At 44.3% G+C, this 15,143-nt stretch overlaps 1 protein-coding gene across 4 annotated transcripts in view; it reads left to right on the top strand.

Moving 5' to 3' along the window:
* Positions 1–315: 315 nt before the first annotated feature.
* The window catches only part of zbtb46 (zinc finger and BTB domain containing 46), a 65,992-nt gene continuing 51,164 nt past the window's right edge, over positions 316–15,143 (top strand). The window contains exon 1 of one of the 4 annotated variants that reach the window (XM_074644086.1): positions 316–703. The gene's annotated coding sequence lies outside the window, so the exon portion shown is untranslated. Of the gene's footprint in view, positions 704–1,543; positions 2,115–9,006; positions 9,365–15,143 lie in introns of those variants that run through there. The other 3 variants (XM_074644089.1, XM_074644087.1, XM_074644088.1) reach the window with 3 other exon arrangements.

Raw genomic sequence — 15,143 nt, 5'->3', positions numbered from 1 at the left:
ATATGACTGACTGGTGTGTTCTTGTTTGTGCCACAAGAGGGGGTAAGTTACAGTAAGCCCCAGTAAGGTCCTCACTGAGCCCTATGGCAACAGACGCACAAACCAGAAGCCCCCCCATGAAACCACACATGACAACCACCCTGTTTACATCACAACACTGAATACTATAATAACATATTATTATTCATAATAATTTGTCATGTATTAGCCTATTAAATGACAGAATTTGCCTGAGGGGATTCTGATAAGAGTGGGACTATAGATCAGATGGATGGTGTGTGCGTTCACGTTGTCTCATTTCCTGACTCTGCCCAGTAGAGAGAAAGAAGAGAGAGGAGATACGGGGACACGGAGAGAGAGAGAGAGAGAGAGAGGTAGAGAAAGAGAGAGAGACATAGACATGCACAGAGGAGGAGGAGGAGGAGGAGGTGGAGGCTCCTGATACCAAGACGCGGAAAAGCAGGGGAGGGAGAAAGAGAGAAAGAGAGAAAAGGGGCTGGTGGAGGAAGAAGAAGAGAGGGGAGTGGGAAGAAAACAGGGGGAATAACACTTCAAGAAAAAGCATACACAAGAGGAGAGGAAGGACAGCGGTGCTTTTGGACATCCCCTCCTTTTCTTTCTTCTCTCTGGGGCTGTCACAAGCTAGATTTGGACTCCGAAGAGGACCGACACCGTGTCCACCCCAGACCCCATGGGGTAACAGGTATGTGTCTGACTTCCTCATGTTAGATAGAGGTAGCATTGCAGGTTTAAGAGGTTTCATTCACAGACGGACATCGCATGCCTTTTTGGTATCATGTCAACAATTAGTTTTCTAAGAGCAATCGCGTCTTACAGCTGATGTGAGTTTATGGGCGCACAGGTTGGAGACATGACACTCTTCGCAATCGTGGCATTGTATATATGAAGGCCTGTCTGTCTGTCTGTCTGTCTGTCTGCCTGCTTTTAAATATATATATTCCAGTCCATTGGCATCATGTTAGCCACGGCATGAGTGCATTTTGACAGCTAAATAGCCGAGCGAGTGAGTGAGCAGGCGACAGTCTCAAAGTCCGCCTACCTACCTGTTCCATACGTGACAGCCAGCTGTCTTATTGCGCTTGTTGATATTTTGGAGAAGCTGTCAGTCGTTTGACGGGATTTCACACATTTCTACAGGAACACAGACATGTTTACAATATAAGGGGGGGAAAAAATGCGATTGATATCTACTTTCTAATGTGTCTGAGCACTCTGAAATGGAAATACTTTTTTTAAATGGTGCGTTAAAGAAAGGAAGAATATTATTTTGGAATGAATCATCCACCTGTTTTTTACACCTTGCAGGCTGTACTTTTATAATAATAATAATAATAATAAATACCCCTCAAGATGACACTTAGACACATAAATCATGCTCTGTTGGGGTTTTTAATGCCAGCTGATCGAGTTTGGTGAAACTGGTGAAATTTGCAAAGTTTTTCCAACAACCTACATTTGGGGGTTACATTGTCGTGCACATGCAGCCACACTGCAAAAATAAAAAAAGGGTGATGATGATGATGCTCCGTGCAGCCGTCTGGAGGGGATTCAAAATGAAAGCGCTCAGAAAGGCTGGAAGACAAGGGCTTAAAAAGCCTCCTCCTCCTCCTCCTCCTTCTCCCCTCGATTAACCTCCAAAAGGGGGATTTCTCCAGCTGGAAATTTCTGCTGCGTCAACACCCAACCCTAGAGTACCAGACAAGACAAGGAGGAGGAGGAGGAAGAGGAGGAAAGGGGGGGGGGGGTTGTTTGCATTGATGGTGCTCTCGAGTATTTTTTTTTTTCCTAATTGTTGAGGTGATCATCATCTGATCGAGAGTTGAAAAGTGTGGCGTCAAGTGTTTGCTGTTTTATTGGCGACTGAGACTGAAAGCGTCTCTCTCTCTGTCTGTCTCCTCTCTGGGTGTGTGTGTGTGTGTGTGTGTGTGTGTGTGTCTGCTGTCTGCCCTCTCAAACCGGTCAGTTCCGTCTTCTTCCTCCATTTTCTACCATGCTTACAATGTGAGAAAGGGGAAATAACCCCGCTTCATTCACGCTCTGTGCAGAGAGCAATGTGTGTGTGGTGCACCTCCAGTACAACAGCCTGCAGCCAGGTGAGTCTGCAACAAATGCTAAATGGAAAAAGTGACACCTCACCTGTAATCATTATCTTTGCACTGGTGTTTGCAAACTTTTTTTTGATCATGTGAGACAAGGTTATTGACACACTTGTTATATGATGCAAAGCCTTGTTGTAGTAACTCTAAGCAAATGAAACCTCTCCACACATTCTGCAGGAGATCCCTCCAGGGAGCTGCTGTATCAGAATATAGTCTGTGTGTTTTCTGTATTTTAATTTGAGGAATTTAACAGTGCCAGCCAGACATTTTTGACTTTGGTTTTTAAGTGCTCTCAGTTTTCAGCAGCCCGGTTAGATCTGAGAGTTTTTCCTCAGTTAGACAGTGGCTAACTGGATCTTTGGGATTAAGAGACCCATCTAGTGTTTTTTTTCCCAAATTGTCTTAAACCTCACTGGATTTGTCTGCTTGTTTTGTCCTTCCTTCTACAGAGTTAAGGGGTTGGCGCTTGATATGATAAACCCTCCAACGTCTTTTTATTCTGTAATTCAATTACTGGGCCTCGTGTGTTTGCATGTGTGTCCATCTGTGCACATTTTTTTTTTTTTAGATTATTTTTGGGGATTTTATGCCTTTTATTGATAGTGACAGAGATAGATATGAAAGAGTGAGAGAGGGAATGACATGCAGCAAAGGGGTCAAAGGTCGGATACAAACCCTAGGCCGCTGCGATAAGGATACAGCCTTGGTACATCTATGAGCTACTGCGGCACCCTGATCTGTGCACATTATGAGCAGAAGATCTTTGCTTTTTAATGTTTACAATCCTCAACTCTAATGGTATTGCCACACCTTGGGCATCTCGGCCCTGCAGGACTGGAATGCTTTGAGTATATACTGAAGGTTTGCCCCCCTGCTGCTGCACCACTGAGGTAGAGCTGTGTAGTATTACCATCACAAGAGCAGTGGACATGTATGTGTGTGTTTTTGTGTGTCTGCTGCACCTTCTCCATCTGTGTGTTCCACGGGGGGAAATATAATACAGACCAAGACAGCAGCTACGAGGAGGAGTGGAGGAGGAGTGTAGGCGAGAATCGGCCGAAAAGATGGAAAAAATATTAGCTGCTCGTCTGCTTGTGGGATTGCAAAGGAGGGATTTTAAAGCACGTTCCCACTTGTGTTATCTCTCATGAATGGACCTTTTTTTCTTTTCTTTTTTTTTCAAAGTTGATTAAACAAGATAAGCGAGTTAAATTTATTTTCGGTTTTAAAGCCGAAGTTGCATAGGTGTTTGTTGAAGGTGGTGGAGCTTGTGACACTGAATATTATCTAGAGTTTGTGGGAAACGGTGAGGGTGTGGCAGGGTGTGAAAAAAGAGGGTGAGAAAGTGAGACGGAGAGGGGCTTTGGTTTGGGTAAGGAGTCATGTTTGGAGCTCGTGACACCTTCCTCTTCTCTGTGTGTGTGTGTAAGCCTGCTGGTATGTAGGTGGTACTCCCATGCAGGTTGTGGGCTGAACTGTGTGGTAGCAGGTTAGTCTGCTTCAGCTATCCGCCAAACCCTGGGGATTTAGTGTGTTTATAGACAACCTGACAATAAACATTACAGTATCTAATCTAGTGTATACGTTCCCTAAAAATAGAGGAAAGAGGGCAAATGCCCCATAAAGACTCATTTGTTCCCTGTTAGCAACCTTGTACTCCATTCATCTCTCTGTCTCTATCTCTCTCTGCCAGTTTTCTCGTCCCGATCCCCCCTCGGCGCTCACTCGTTAATGGGAACACCTGTTTGGCTAACACGCTGCAAAGTGAACCGTTTACACTCGCGTGTACACATCTTACATGACACGCCACGTCTCTCTGGAGTTTTCTGACAACTCTGTCTTCCGTTTGTCACGTTGTGAATATTATCATTCTCACGTCTGATTTTTCGTCAAGACAGTTTGGCACACATTAAACCCCCCCATCCCACCGTACCCAAAGCAGCTCCATCCCCCATCCCCTAATAACTCCCAGGGCTTTTTAGCTTAACTGCCTCTATAGCTCATTGTGCAGTGCTGAATACAGGTGTTCCTAATCCCCATGGGGTTACCCGGACACTGTGGGGGATGTGTGTATGGGTGTGTTTGTGTGTAACAGCTGTCTTCCGTATACACCTATCTGACATCCTCATCCTCCCCCCCCAGCAGAGAGAACAGGTGAGTTGAAGCCATCCCTTTCCCAAACCACACTGAAATACACTCCACCACCCCACTTGTCTTTTCACATAGGTGTTAATATTTCAGCTGTGCAAGTGTGTATGTGTGTATGTGTGTGTGTGTGTGCACGCATGCATGCATGCACCTGCACGCTAGATAGGATGTCAATGAAAGCAATAAGCTCTCTTGTTCTTTCCTTTTGTTCTTTTGTCCCTGAATTTTAAATTGGAAGGTAATTCACAGCTTTGCCTCTAATTTTTTTATAATCTACGAGTAAGAATTGAAAGTCCAGGAGCAAAAAATTGTAATTTGATTGTTGCTAAAAATAAATGGAAAGGGAGGAGGGGGTTTGTGCAGTGAAAATGGCAAGATGTCAGAATTTTTCTTAGGAGTTGTTGATATTGCAAAACACCTTTTTTGGATCACACATTCCTGAGGAAACAGATGAGGGATTTCAAGTTTGTGTGCTTTCATCAGGGTGTGTTTTTCTTTTATTTAGGAATGCGAGGCAGATCGGCTCTTTCCAACCAGCGCCTCGTGATCACACAATGCTCTTCGTCATCAGTTATTTTTCTGGAATTTACAACATTTCCTAACATCACTTACCAGCTGCATCAATGTCCAAAGTCGGGCCAGCCTTGAAATCTAACAAGTGCATCTCCTCTTTTTTGTGCGCTCCTAATTGTTGGTTTTATTCACTGTACGTTTGCACTTGTTCAGATGCTGTCAAAACAAATGTTGCAACAAGTGAAGTGATGACGGCGGTTGTTTTGCACGTCAGGTAGTGCATAGGTTTCTGTCTGGTGTTGATGAAAGAACAAAGGAACGGATGGAAATTTCTGCTTTCTAATTAGTGCTAATGTTTCTCTGTATGTAGAGCGGTTAGCAACAATGTCTTTTATATATTACAGGTATATATAAAGCTTTACATTTTCAATTAACTCTAAACTAATCACTTTAGGTGTTAGGATATTCATGAGTGAAACCTTTTATAATCCACGCAGGAATTAAGAGAAAAACATCTGTATTTATAATATCGCTTTTTTCCTCCCTGTTGAAATTTTTGTTTTTGAAAGATCACATTGATCTGCGTGACAGTGATTCACACACAAGAGCGTATTTTAAAACATCAACCGCTGATATCGTTCCTCTCTGTTAATGAGTTGACATGGGACTGATTATTGTTGTTTGCGTGATTTGCATTCTTTTTTACCAGAAACTGACTAAATATTTTGTCTTCGCAAACAGACTCTCTGATTTATTTCTAAATGATTCACTTATTTCTAAATCTCTTGCAAATTATTTTGTTTGTTGTTGAATGGTTTCCAGTTGTCACTTTTATTTGGCTCGGTGTTGTAGACATTAGGGGTGTAAAAAAAATAGCGATACACATGAGTATTGCGATATTATGTTGTGCGATACTGTACCCATTCTCCAAAACACTATCGATTTTGAATTAACCTCTTGAAAATCTCTCGGCCTGCCGTCGGGCCCGGCCACTATGCGATCTTTCGGAGGTTGTAGCAGTTTTAAAGCTAGAGTAAAGTTACTGGCATCCTATGAAACTAAGAAACCTAAGGAATCCATTGCTACCAACCATGTTAGAGAAGGAGGCTAAATAATGCTCAAAATTTACACTAAATTCTGGCGATTTTCAAAGGGGTCCCTTGACCTCTGACCTCAAGATATTTGAATGAAAATGGGTTCTATTTGTACCCACGAGTCTCCCCTTTATAGACATGTCTACTTTATGATAATCACATGCAGATTTGGGCAAAAACCATGCCATTTTTTGCAAGCAGTATAAATGTGTTATTTTTGCCTATTCTAAAATGGTTTATTTCTGGTGTGTTCTTTATACTATGACAGCTTTCCTTAAATACAATTGGAAAAAAACGCAGTATATTGCCTTGTTTACAGTATCACAATACATCGCAATAAATGTAATCGTTACCCCAGTATCATGACAGATATCGTAACGCTAGATTCTTGCCAATACACAGCCCTTGTAGACGTGTAGGTTGGGCATCCTTAATGTGGTATAATTATCAGCACAGGACTAGTAAACCAGTGTGAAGTATCTCTATCGACAAGATAGTTAGCAATCTCAGCTCTCCACTTTGCACAAGGATCACCATCTTTTTAGACAAATGTATATAAGCTATTAAGAACTTGAAGGTTTGGGCTCAGAGAAACCTCTTTGTTGAAGTCTGGGGTTTGCAGACTGCTGAAAGCCTTGTATAAGTACGCGGTTGTTAGTTGTTATTTTCCCAGTAAAAGAGTTTGTCTTTTATACACACAGTGTGAGCATTTGATGAGAAATTGAGTGGCTTTGAGCAAATACATCTTTAGAAACAGTCAACTAGCCTCAGGCTGTGGCTGGTGAGAGATTTCCATATCAAAGCTCAGGTGAGAGAGGGAGACGAGGGAGGCAGAGAGAGGGGAAGGAGAAGAGGGAACGTGAAGGAGAGAGAACGGGGAGAAGGAGGGAGGAGGGGTGATGAAACAGACATCCACTCCAAAAGAGTTCTAGCCCTTGTTATTCTGTCGCTTTTTTTTGTGCAGCACAGTTTAGTCTGCGTGTGTCAGCGCTGTCTGTCTCAATCTAAACTCCTGCGTTTATAAAAAACACACAGAGAGGAAGGTTGGAAAGACTCGACACCTTTCTCTACTCGATACCACACAAATACTGTCTCCACAACCTCATGTTGACCGCAGAAACAGCGTGTGGAGCAGAAAATGGTTCTCTCCCACCGATACATGCGTAACATCTGACCTGTGAGCTCCTGCCAATATTTGGATCCCTGTTTAATATTATTACCGGAGCATAAAACCACCATTTTCCCTGGAATATATTTCTCTTCTTTAGCTATAAGTATCAGACCTGACCCCGTGGAATTGATGGCGACACTCTAATTAATGGATAGAGTTGTCGTTTGTGGCTTTCAAACGTGTGTGTGTGTGTGTGTTTCTGACGAACATTATCCTGCTTTGTAGAGTTTTGTAATCCAGGCATGGACTCTGGCTAGAGTGCTAAAGTGCTGCTAACAAGGCCTGTTTAACATTCTCTCCCCTGCTCAACATACAATTATTCCACTTCGCTGCCATTAACATGTACAGTAGGACTGTGCTTTTAATTGGCCTGATATGACTAATGCCAGATCAACTTGGATTTGCTAATTAGTTTTTGCTTTAAAAGTGCCATCAGGACATGAAATATTCATTGATGTGAGGTGGAGCGAGGACTGTGGGTGGTATTAGTGGGATATTAGTGGTATGGGCAGGCTGTTCCAATGCGCCGGGAGAAGAGATTGAACCTACGTTGGCCTGTCGTGGTCGGTTATTCATACTTTGGGTGAGGTGTTAGTTTTTCGTCATAATTTTTAGACACCCACACGCACACATTCATCTCGCGCACGCATACACCACCTCCATTCTCAGCCTCACAAGGCCACCTCTTCTTCTTCTTCTTCTTCTCCAGCCCCCACCTCCTCCTCCTCCTCCTCCTCCTCCTCTCTCTCTGTCTCTCCTGCTCTCACCTCCCCCTCTGCCCTCCTCCCCCTTCCCATTATTTCATCGTTATTCTTGCCTCCTCACCTTTTTCCCGTTCCTCTACTTCACCCCCGTCCTGCCCGTGCCCTCTGCTCTGTCCCAGCTGCACCTCCCTTGCTTTCTTTTCTCCTCCTCCTCTCCCTGCTTTTCCTCCTCATTCTCATCCACCTTCTCCTTTTCTTTTTCCCTCCCACTCCTTAATCTTCCACCTCTCCTCCTCCTCCTCCTCCTCCACCCCCTCCTCTGCTGTAAGTGGGCCAGGTGCCTCCTGTGGCCTCCCCTACTCCATTTCTCATTTTTACCCTTCCTCTACTCCCTTTCTCATTTTTACCCTCTCCCTGTTCTCTTTCTCATTTTTATCCTTCCCCCTGACCCCGGCTCATATTTATACATCCCCTTTATTAATGCAACAATGGACGTGGGTCCAGTTTTCTGCCACAGCACAAACATTTTCTTTCGTCCAAGTTAGAATAACTTCTCGCTTCAGGTTAGAGTGTGACATCTCGAAGGGGAAGTCGGATTATTTTGATTCATAAAGGCTTTTTCAGCGCTAAAAGACGGATCCTTAGTGTATTATTACGTGAACTTTATAAAACGGTGATGAAAGTGGAGCTCTGTCATTGTTGCTGGACACTTTTATGAGCTCTCCTGTGTCGGTGTAGTTCCCTTTATGAACAAGAGAGGTGAAGCCAATCCGAATGTGAACAGAAGAAGTGAGTAGGTTCACATCCCCTTTTCAGTGGCGAGGGGCAAAGTCCCCCAACGGCCTCCTCGCTGATCCTCCAGTGTTGCATTCACACACACACACACACACAACCGATGCATATAGTACATGGAGGTCTCATTGTTGCTGTCTTTTTGTTCTCTGAATGTGAACGGTGAGCTGGCGATGCGCTTTTCACCTCATCTAGTCTTCTCTATTTCCCCTCACTCTTCCTCTTTACACCCATTGACATTCTCTCTGCCTTTGTCTCTGGTTGGCTCTGTCTCTTGCCCTCTTCTTTTTTCTCTCTCGCTCTCTTTCTCACCCCCGCACCGCTTCCTCCCTCCCTACTGTCTTCTCTCCCCCTCCTGGTTGTTTTGGTGTGTGCACTGGTGTGTCACGAAGGGTGGGGTGGTGGGGGGGTGATCGGTAGTGGTTGGTGGTTTGGACGGACACCTGATACTGGCGCTGCCTCACAATGTGGGAATGTGTGACTTCTTCAAAATTAGGTTTCCAAGGTGGGTGTTGTCCTTAGCAATGGTGAGCATGATCATGGGAGTTTGCACAGTGGACCTATTGTCTCTCCCCCTCTCTCTTTGTGTCTCTTAAGGCTATGGCATTTTTATCTGTACATGAATTTTTAGTTCTTTCCATCGGGTAAAAAAAAAAGAAGCAATAGTCCCAAAAGCCTGCGAGCCATTGCGGCTGTTCATGTTAGTCAACAGGTGACAGTCAAACGTCAAACCGCATCGGACGCTCTGAGTGAAAAGACAGACAGATAAGGAGCAGGGAAGAAAGGATGACAGGAGAGGAGATGACAGATGTGGGGATCCAGGTGAGGCATTTGTCTGGTCGCTCTTCGTCAATCACAGTAGACGTGGTAGCCTCGAGCCCCACCATGCAGAAGTCCAAAAAAAGTTTGCTTGTTTTAAGCAATTACAAACTTTACTCCTAACTTGACTTGAAGTCTGCTATTTTTTTTTTGCTTTTTTCGTCAGTGGCTTTGCTGTGATTCCTCCCTGAACAGCCAATCAAGACACAGAAACAAGGAATACAAAGAACTTCAATGATTTTGCGTCTTCGCTGATCACTGTTAGAATTACTCGGCCCGTCTGTGTTGAAACTGTTGAAAAGATCGCTGAAGGGGCAGACCCTCGGTATCGACGCTATACGTATTGATGAACGTCTGTGGTGATACGGCGTGCGGTGTATTGAACTCTCAAGTCTCGCAGACAAAATTAAGTGTCCTCCATGTCCAGCTCTCCAGTAGTCCACCACTAAGCAACGCTACAGTAGATGAGAAGCCCACGGAGGCTCTGCAGCCATCGATCTCCAGCTACACTGACGCCCTTTCTGTCTTGTGCTGCTTTTCCTCTATTGCTTTCTTATTTGTTCCCCATCACTTTTCCTCTTTTTTTCTTCTTGCATCCTCCGTCTCCCTCCCTCTTTCTTACCCTTCACTGTCTCTTTTCTGACTCCAAAATGTGAGCCTCTCTATATTTAGATGCTCCTCTCCTCTCCCCTTGATTTCTCTCCCTTTATCTCACCTCCTCTTTTTCTACTGTTGAAGGACAGATTCGCAAAAGCGCTCTAAGATTCATCAGTGTTGTATAGTAGCTGCTTTTTGATCAGCTTGATGAGTGACAACGCAGCCCGGGGCTATTATATACAAATGTGTTTTTCTAAACACTTCTCTATCTATATGTAAATCGCAGTGCTGCTCAGTTGTTGTACGGGAGGCTGTGGGAACGGTGGTAAGTTATAAGTGGAGGTTGCATGTCGGGGGCTAAGTTAATATAGTTAAATTATGTGTTTTTCTTGTTTGTGTGTGCTCTGGAGTGTTTGTGAATTAGATTAGCTGGGAGTGAAGTCTCTTTTAATATTTGCTCAGGGGGGGATGGAGGGTGTGCCTGTTGTCCTTGCGAGTACACACTTAAGCCGCGTTTTTTTTTGCTCCCCTCTTTGCATGAGCTCATTGTAAGCCGCGGCCCAGTGTGGATTTGAGAAAGATGCCTCTGTTTGCCGTCTGACAGAGCGACAGTCACACCAAGTTACTCTTACACACACACAGACACACTCTCTGGACACCCGCCTCGGCACCAGATAGCGACTGGCCACCGGCAGTGAGTCACCATCATTCAGTCATTCACTCGCACATTCAGAAACCACCACACATTTCAACAAACAACAATTAGCTTTTAGTCCACAGACAGTTCAGACATGTATTCCTTTAGGACTGGTATATTGTTGTACCATATGTTCACTTTTTACATTTTCTTCCTCATGGTAACCCTTTGTTTCATTTCCTCCATACTGTTCCCTTGTTCTACGTGTGTGTGTGTGTGTGTGTGTGTGTGTGTTGTAGTGTGAGACCTTTGTAGCTGACTGTTTTAACAGCTCGGGAACAGGCTGCCTGGGTTCTGTGAGGTACAGTCATGTACAGTCGTGTCTAGCTGAGTCGTGACAGGTTGCTTTTTTGCTGTGACAGGTTTTGTGTTAAGACCTATGAAAGGGTCTGGCCATCCGCACGTACACACACACACACTCTGAGTGGCTCGTTGGCAGAGAGAGAGATCAGGGTGGGTGTTAAATGTGACTTTTGAGAAACTCCATAGCCTTATATTGTCATCATCACTTGAGCCACAAAGCCATTTGGTGCTTTTCAAAACAGAACTGAGATTCGGCCAAATGACAAAAATGAAATGAAACTGGAGGAGAAATAGGCAAAGGGATGTAAAAGTGAGCTAGAGGGATGAGGGGTAAATTAAAAGAAAATTCAGGGGGGGTTTTTGTAGTGTCTCAGTGTAAATAAGACACATGATAACTAACGGCGCATTTCCACCAGATCTAGTGATCTGGTGACGGGGCCGTCTCTTTCTATTCATTTCCTATGGAAAGCAGAAGAAGCAGTCGCCTAGTGGTGGGAGTGTTGCGGTGATATGGAGAGGGTCTGTACTTGCATAAAGTTGAAATATCTCAAGTCTTTGCAAACGAGCCCGTCCAGCGCGATGCCCTTGGCTCGCGAAACTTGGACCAAGCTGTCAAACTAGACAATATACAGTAGTTCTAAAATGAAACAACATTCAGCAGTGGCAGAGCTTATTTCTCGCCTAAGTTGTTTTCAGAAGTAGATTTTGGTGGATTGTTTAAAAGGAAGAACAGAAAGTTTATGAGCAGGCCACCATGTGGTTTCCTGTTTGAAACGGCGAGCAGGGAACCAGGGTTGTGTCTAGTAGGTAGCGCGCAAATTGCGAAATCTGATCTGAGATCTATCAAAACTTGCAAAAACTCTCGCGAGACTCGCTGCCTGACGACCTATCCTAACCTTAACTATTAAAAATCAATGCTTAACCTTAACAATGTCGCAAGAGTTTCCCCAGATTGCTGGTTCTTTTCTAGCCACTACCGAGAACCAGGGACCAGGAGAAGCGTCTCCTAGCGTCCTTGCCTCATCTGGTGGACATGTAACGTAAAAATGGGCATACCCAAAGCTCACCCAGATGTGAGTTATTGCACAGAAACATTGTGAATAACTTGATTACACTATCTGGCCAATACTTTGTGGACAGCCCTGTCTACAGTCAGTACACAGAACCTTTAGGTCTGGGACTGTCACGTGTAAGGGTTAGGTCTCCTTTGATATTTTAGACAATACTGTGCTTCCAATTTTACGTCAACTATTTTGAGAAGGCCCTCTCCTGTTTCAACATGACAAAGAAATGTTTTTTTTCAGTTTGGTCTGGGGGAACTTGACTGGCTTTCACACTCGATCCCATTAAACACCTGTGGGATGAACTGGCGCACCGACTGGGAGCCAACATCCAACAACAGCAGCCAGGTTCTAACATTTTGTGACAAACCTTCCCAGAAGAGTGGAGGCTGCATGTTGAAGCAGCATATTAAGGCTCATGGTTTTGAGATGAGTTGTTCAACAATCACAAATGGGCGTAATGTTCTGGTACTTTCCTGTGTTTGTACTGTAAGTACAGTACAAAATTGAACTGGAAAGTCAGTCTACAAAATCTATTTGATGTTCACAGTTTCGGGTAACACCTTTAAAGCTCGTCTTCATTTTCCCCTCCAAACAAGTACAATAAAACTCTTTGTGTGTCCATCCAGCCGCTCATGTTTTATTTTATACATTTTTTTTCTGATAACCCAGGTTTAAGAAAAATTAAAGAATTTCAATTTAAATAAAAAATGTGGGTTGTGGTTAGTTTTTACACCACTAACTCCTGGTTAGGAAAGCAAAAGCAAAAAAAAAGATATGATGCATCTGTGACCAGAAAAAATACCCTTACACAACAGACAAAGTTCCCAGAAGTCAGGAACTAATCTCCCCATTAGACAACGTCACACCTTAAAAAAAACTCCACCTTCCATGAATTCCCTCATGATATCAGGGGGTTGTACATCAGCAGATGAGTCTGCTGCAGTGATGAGACCGGGTTTTGCACCAGGACACCACACAAGTTGATGTGGTCATTGTCACATGAGATACACCACTACCACTAACACCAATCTCCTCCCACCTGCAAAACCAATACAGACACTTTCTGTACTGTAGGTGATTTCACTTCCCTGTACCACACAGATATGTTCTTCAAAGAAGTAGTCTTAAAATTATACTTAAAGCTGAATAATTATGGGAAAGTATAGTCATGTATTCTTGTTCGGATGATTAATGATAGAGCTGTGAAGATAAAAAGTAAAACTCTTTAACTAATAATCCTCTTTGGGCATAATAACATTATCAATCAGCAGCACACATACATATATATACACTTAGCACATAATCTTTTTGCACATACTTGCGATTGCACTACAGCTGTTGACCTATGATCTGTTTTTACACTCAAGTTTCGTGTGAAGTAGATGAGACATTTTGAGTGACACCTCCTAACTCACAGCTCGGCTCATCGGGGCTCCACCTCTGTTTGCATAGGTGGCAAATCCTTACTCCCTTCTACGTTAACGGCGACACGCATCCAACAAAAGCCTCACTGTCTGGCTATCTGTTCCCGTGCCTTCACCTCTCCTCTCCTCCCTTCCCTTTTCTTCTCCCATCCTTTCCTCCTCTTGTTCCACTCCTTTTATTTCCGGCCCTCACAACTGTCGTTTCTCCCTCCATCCTGTATCCTCTTTCTCCTGCCGCTTCGTTGTCTTACAGTCCTCCTCGTCCGCCCCTCTCCCCCCCCCCCCCTCCTTTCATTTTGGGTTCTCCGACAGTGGTAATGAGATGTTTCATTATTTGCATTTCACAGCTTTTAATAGAGAGAGAATTTAGGCTAAGCCCCGGGTCGTCAGTCAGGGAGTTACCATGGGAGACATAGCAGGCTTAGGGGCCTAGAGAGAAAGATAGCCCAGAAACTACACACACTTTACACACGGAAGAAAGACAAACAGAGAGACAGGTAGATTGGGTGATATGACGTTTATCGCTCTTTTTTTGACACTCTTGATATGTCAATAGTATCACAGACACTTTATGGGTCATTGGAGGAAGTCGAGGTGAAGTTGACACTCAGCCGTTAGTTCTCAGGTCAACGTCTTACAGTCACACCTCTTTTCTGGTCACTGATGATCCCAGGCCATCCTTACTACGCCTGGATTTCCATAAGATCACTCCAGGCTTAACACCTGTGTGGCAGAAGCTGAGAGGACAAGGTGTCTGCGACATTGTACACATTAAAGTGTCATAAGGCGGACAGTAGGCTCATCTTTTGGCACCGAATGCGAACATGTGCAAAAAGCACATTGAGAAGCATGGAGGTCTTCAGGTGTAGACCGTAAACGTGGAGGGTCCAGGTATTGTTTTTGGCCGAGGACTGAGGGGGGGTAGAGAGAGCGAAGGATGAAGGGAGTAGTGCTAAGTCTCCCTAAGCCTCCTGGATCCTCTTTGGTCCCTCTCCACATGACATGGCTATCCTTCTTTGAGTCAATCTCTTCCTCCACCTTGACTCCTTGGACGGCGGCCAAAGAAACAGAGAGCGGACGGAGAAAAGGGAGAGTGAGGTGGAGGTGCAAAATGTGGCGCGATTAGAGCTGTGGAGAAAATAAAGGTGGACAGATGGAGGGTGTGGGATAAAAGGAACAAGGAATGCTGAAGACAGGAACACGTGCAGCGAGATAGAAAGAAGATAAAATGAACGGTAGCTTATTTCCAACAGAAAATAAAAGACAAAGACATGCGCAGCTAATAGCTTTGATGTGTTATTTTTTTTTCTAATTGCAGTTTGCATGCCTGCCTGTATCCGGCTATGTGTGTGCGTGTGTGTCGTGCACTCGTGTGAGTATGTGTGTGTTATTTTTGTCCGTGCCTGCCTTGTTGATGGGCTGCCACCCTGGCTTGTCCCGGAAGGCTGCCAGCTCCGTCGGATTGGGGATTAACCCCGGGATAATGGCCTTGATGCCCAGTTGAGTGGAAGCAAAGCTGTTTAAAAAATATTGGCTGCCTGAGTCACTCTCCCCTCTCTTCCTGTCTCCCCCTCTTTCTGTCTTCTGTCTCTATCTTTCTCGCCGTCTCTGCGTATCTCTTTTCTCTCTGTTTTATCAGTCTCGTTCTTCAGCTTCTTTTTTTACTTTGCTCTATTTCGGTCTAACCTCATCCCGTG

This window comes from Sebastes fasciatus, chromosome 8 (genome assembly GCF_043250625.1).
Source record: "Sebastes fasciatus isolate fSebFas1 chromosome 8, fSebFas1.pri, whole genome shotgun sequence".
In the NCBI taxonomy this organism is placed as follows: Eukaryota; Metazoa; Chordata; class Actinopteri; order Perciformes; family Sebastidae; genus Sebastes; species Sebastes fasciatus.
The sequence above is the reverse complement of the archived record's forward strand: the minus strand, read 5'-3'. Positions and strand labels throughout refer to the sequence as shown.